General features: G+C 46.6%; 1 long non-coding RNA gene across 2 annotated transcripts in view; it reads right to left on the reverse strand.

The window, feature by feature from the left end:
• Window positions 1-5,575, reverse strand: part of LOC141575251 (uncharacterized) — a 31,131-nt gene that overhangs the window by 17,159 nt on the left and 8,397 nt on the right. For both annotated transcript variants that reach the window (XR_012502698.1, XR_012502699.1), the window contains exon 5: window positions 1,704-1,792. This is a non-coding gene — a long non-coding RNA (uncharacterized LOC141575251). The remainder of the gene's footprint in view (window positions 1-1,703; window positions 1,793-5,575) is intronic.

Consider the following 5,575-nt stretch of genomic DNA (forward strand, 5'->3'; position numbering starts at 1 on the left):
TTACTCTGCATCTGTTTGCCTGCCAAACCATAGTGCTCTGTCCTTACTTATCAACCTAGAATATTTCTTCTCTCTTGCCAGCCACTATAATTTCAAACTCTCTAATGCCTCATCTGTATTAAAATGTTATATGAAATAATATTCACAGAACATTGCCTGAAGGATATTCATAAATACCCTTTGATCAGAGCTGGCAGATTGATTTCAGTTGGCAAGTGAGAAGAAGCCTATTGGTGTGGGAAGGTCTATGAGGTGACATCCAGTCTCCACGGGAGAGAGTTTCAGTGGTCATTGCTGATGTCTGCCCTGGGCTTGGACTGGGAGTGATGGAGTGCTTGCCAGGAAGGTATTTCCACTCCTGCCCCCGGATTTTGTAAAATTTATCACTGAACCAAGCCAAATCTTCAGAGAACTGCTTATCTTTGTGGAATTCTTTTGGCTCCTTTGCACTGAGTGGCTCTTGGCAATATGCCAACTACCTGCACTGAAAATGTACTGAGAGACAACTGTTCAGAATTAGATTCTATTTTTATTGTAGGACTGTTGCTGAGGACATACTATATGACACAGTGTTCCCTTTAAGAGGAGCCATGAGAAAGCTCTTCTGGGCAACTGATCTGTTTTTATCTTATGGACATCGTGAATGTTCTAACATTATGTTCCCCTCCTTGCTTTGGTTGCTAGGAAACCCAGGGCTATGGTGCAGACCTCATCTAGCAACTGCGGAAGACTTTTTGACAAACATTTGCTCTCCCTTCAGTTAGCATTTATTGAGCATCTGCTCTATGCTTAGCCCTGCCCAAAATATCCATGTTAATCATTGTAGCCCTTGTCTGGGCACTCCTGGCCAAAGAAGACAAGCCCGGTGTTTAATGTAATATTGTTTAAGGTAACTTAATATTTCTTTGAGTGGACTGGTCACTATCTGGTCCCTTCTCTGGGCAGGATTCTAGTAATCCACCCACTAAGGTACACCACCCTTGCCCGGGTCACTCTCAGGTCATGTTTTCTGTCTCTGTGCACCCCACATATCAATCTATTTGATTGTCCCTAGCACATTCATCTAGAGAGTCCAGCCTTTCATGAGAACATGAACACAACTTTTATCAGAAGAATAAAAAAAAAAAAAGGAAAAAAGGGGAGGGGGGAAGAGGAGGGGCAAATTAGAGATATGGGATTAACGGATATAAATTACTATATATAAAATGGATACGCAACAAGGATATATTGTACAGCACAGGGAGTTATACCCAGTATCTTGTAATAACCTATAATGGAGTATCAGCAACAATTACTGAATCACTACGCTGTACACCTGAAACACACACAGGACTGTAAATCAACTATACTTCAATAAGAAAAAAAAAGAAAAACAGAAAGACAGAGGAAAACAGAAGCATGTGACAGGGGAAGAGTGTGAGAGCACTGGGGTGGGGGGCTAAAGAGGGCGCAGCAGGCTGACATCTCCTTTGCTCTTCCCGAAGAGCCTCTCTGTGCTCCCTCAGTCCCTACCCAGCAGCATTCTTCCTTAGTTCCTACCTCCTATGTGACCAAGTTCCCTGATGTTTTGTTTTCATTTCCCTTCCATGGCAGAAGCAGGCATGGTAAGGGGTCCTTCAGTTTAATTCCTAATAAGTTAAATCTTTTGAGTCAACACACAAAAAACTGCGTCTTTCTCATGAGGGAATGGGCAGTGTACAGACCTCCATGTGTCTATTTTTGCTTCCTGGAAGCTTGGAGTCAAATTTCACAGCTGCAGTATTAGCCTTCATGACTTGCAAGATGGATGGTCCTAAAAAAAGCCAAAAACCGAAAATCAAAAACCAAACAACAACTTTATTGTCTGAATGCCTTTAATTTTAACTCATATCCAACCCTTTTCCAAAAGCATGGGAACTTAATAATTATTGATTTGTATGGAACAGAACTCCAGACTCAGCCTCCTAAGCAATCAGTAAACTAGCCAAATCTGTAGGGTGTCTACCCACCATTTCTGAGGTGCCCAGTGTGGTGCTTTGCTGCTGGTTGGCTGTGGCATCACGGGTATAGTGACTTACGTCAGAAAACCTGAATTCAGGTTCACCCTCTCTTAGCCCTTTGACCTTGGGCAAGCTATCTCACCTTTTTGAGCCCCTGTTTCTTCATCTATAGGTGGCTCCACATTCTTCAGAGAGCTCTTGTGAAGACTAAAGGAGAGGATGTTGATGGAATTCCTTTATAATCTACAGCGTACTCCAGTGCAGGAGAATGAGATTACATTCATTGGTTTGTGCCCTCTCCGGAAATCTCGGGTGGGGTCCTATCAAACCGTCTTCTCGACTACAAGCAGTTGGATCACTCATATTTTCAGCATTAAGACAAATTGTTGTCAACAAAATCATATAATCTCCGATATGCAAATCACAGTACCCCAAAGCTTTGCCATGGCCCTTGGATCCCTTGCAGACTCCTAGGGAGCCGCTCACAGGGTTGGGATGTTGGATGTTTCTGTCATCAAGTTCGATGCCCTTGGGCTTCTCTGCTGGTGCAATGCTCACCAGCCCATCTCAGTGGCCTCTGTTACCATTCTCTTCAACTCTACCCTCTTCCTGGGACATTGAATTCACCCTAGTATTTCCAACCAGAGCAAATAACTTGAAGTTCATCAAGTGACGTGTTCTCTCATACATGTCTGCCTTCAATATGGGTTGTTTCCATTTCCTGGAAAACCCCCACTATTCCTTGTCTGCTTCGTCGGCTTCTACTTGTTCTGCAAGGCTGGTCTAAAGCCTCACCTCCTCTCTGAAACTTTTCTTGACTCCTCCAGGCAGAATTGGTGGTTCCTACAGCAATTTGTACAAAGATCTTTTATCGCCTTGCATGCTAATCATTTACATATGTTTTTCTCACACTAGACTGTAGGCTTCTTGGGCAAGACATGTCTGTAATTCATCTTTGTGTGACCCCTTCTTAGAACAATGCTGGAAACATGGTAGAGTCTCTGGGGATGTTTGAGTAAGTATTAGTGACTTGATTATCATACACATTCTTACAGTAGCAGAGGGCATAATTGAAGCCAGGTCAATATGATAGGAGGAATAAGTCTAGAGCTGTGAAGTCCAAAACAGAAGCCACTGGCCACATGTGGCTACTGAGCACTTGAAATGTGACTAGTCTGAAATGAGATACTGTAAGAGTGAAACACACACAAACTTTGAAAGACTTAGTCCTAAAAAAGAATGTAAAGTATCTCATTAATATCTTTGACATTGTTGACCATTAGAAAAAAAGATAATCTTTTGGACATATTATGTTATATAAAATATTAAAACTAATTTCACCTCTGTCTTTTTACCCTTCTAAATGTAGCTAGTAGAAAATTTAAAACTACACACGTGGTTCACATTTGTGGCTTGCGTTATATTTCTGTCAGACGATGATCTAGAGCATTCATTCATTGAACAAATATTTCTTGAACAGCTGCTCTACACAGAGACTAATCTAAGTGATGGGAACAGAATAGTAAACAGATGGATAACTTTCCTGACCTCGGGGAGCTTACATCGTAATTAAGAGAAAGACACACAGAACAGGAAGCAGATGTGTAAGCAAGATAATTTTGGACAGTAAAAGAAAAGTACTATGAAGAAAGCAAAGTGAGGTTCTTGATAGAGAGGGTGGGCGAGGTACAGGAGGGCAGCCAGGTCTTCTAGAACAGGTGAGGTCAGGGGCAGGAAGATGAGGGAGGAGGCTGGGACATGGAAGATAGTAGAGACCTGAACTGAGACAGTGATGGGCAGACAGGGAGGAGCAAACAGACTTGATGGGCAGAACCGATGTGGACACCCTGGTTTCTGGCTTGGATGGCCAGGCGAATGGTGGGTGGTGCCACCAGGTGAGATAAAGCTGGAGTGGTCATGAGGCTATTGAGGAGTTCTGTTTTGGCCATGTTAAGTGTGAGGTGCCTGTGGAATCCCAGGTAGCAGCACTGAGGGGAGACATTAGTGCTGGGAATGATAATTTGGGATCTGTCAGCATTAAAACTGAACGTGGATGGGAAAGGAAAGAGAGAAGATGGCAAATGGAGAGAAAGCTCAGGTCCAGGGAGCACATTTCTAAACTGGATAATACATGAGCATGTGTCTAGGCTGAGGGGAAGGATTGAGGGTAGCTAGAGGAGTTCAAGGTATAAGAGAGAAGGCAAGATTGATGCAGCAAGGTTTGGGTGGTGATGGAGGGGTTGGGCTGGCCTTGGAGACTGGCTAGCAGGAGAGAAAGGGGTCTCGGAGGAGGTGTTTGTTGTTGGGGAGGAGAAAGGAGTTTAAGGAGCTGGTAAAGGTTAGGAGTAGTTGTGGAAGAGGGCGATGTCCAGGTCACAGGTAAGGACATCTTGTGGGGAGGCTTCGGATATGTCACAGTTTGGGCCAAGGCTTTATCATTACTTTCTTAGAATTGGAGGAGCCACTAAGAAGGGCCAGGGCCAGGGACTGGGAGAGCTGGTTTTGGAAAAGTTGGGTGGCCCTAGGGAAGTTCAGAGCCTCTTTGCCACTTTTTCCTCATCTCTAAAATGAGCAGAATGGTCTCTTCAACTCTCTCGTTATAAGGACGCTAAGTACCTGTGCCTTGAGCTGTTCACTGTCTGAAACTCACTTCCCTTCCCTTTCCCAGCCAATAAGAGGAATCCTGGCTCTGTCCCAGGGGGCTTAGTGGGGCTGCTCCCCAACACAGTCAAGAAGCCAGGGCAAGCCTGGCACACATTATTCCCTGTAACCAGTGGGCATCTGTCTGACAGTAGTGTGAGAGCAGAGCCCTCATCTCCCGGTCCTTGTACCCTGTACGGCCTAGAGCAGGCTGGCTGGTGGTAAGCTGGCTTCCAGGAACGCTACCTGGAATAGAAATAAATACCGTTCTAGTCTCTTAAATCATTGTACTCCTCCAAGGGCCAGTTCCAATTTAAAAATGGGAATTGCAGGCTGTAACAGTGTGCTGAACAGTGCAGGGAAGCACTTCGTGCCTATTAACTTATTAAATCTCGCAATCACACTAACATGGGTTATCCACATTCGGTAGAGAAGGGAAAAAACAGAGGTTAAGTAACTTGACCAAGGTCAACAGCTGTGAGTGAGCAGAGGGGTTTGAAGTGGGATTTGGATTCAGCTCAGGAGCCCTGCTTGCTGCCGGCTGTTGGCTGCTCCAGCGGAGAGCTTCCAAGGCTTCAAGATCATTTATCCCTTCCCGTCCCCGGGCCGAGGGTTTCCCACGTGGATGATCTCGCGGGCCCTTCCCGCTCTGACACCCCGGGTCTGGCTCCACCCTTTGCTGGCCCGCAGGTAGGCCCAGCGCCTCTCCAGGTCGTCGATGACAAGCTCCCGGCTGCGCCCAGTGCCGGCGCTCCGCGCCTGCCCCCCGGCCGCCGTCTTCCCGCAGAGTGCGCATCTCCGGAGACACCTGTCCCCGGGCAGAGGGCTGTCGCCGCTCCTCGGCGCCGCCCCGCGCTCGCAGCGGAGCCCCAGCGCCCCTGGGCGGGAGGATCGCGAGGGCGCCTCCCGGGACTGCGCCGCGGCCCTGCGCACCCGGCGGCGGCGGCGGCGGCGGG

The sequence above is a fragment of the Camelus bactrianus genome, chromosome 27, assembly GCF_048773025.1.
Source record: "Camelus bactrianus isolate YW-2024 breed Bactrian camel chromosome 27, ASM4877302v1, whole genome shotgun sequence".
NCBI classification, from domain to species: Eukaryota; Metazoa; Chordata; class Mammalia; order Artiodactyla; family Camelidae; genus Camelus; species Camelus bactrianus.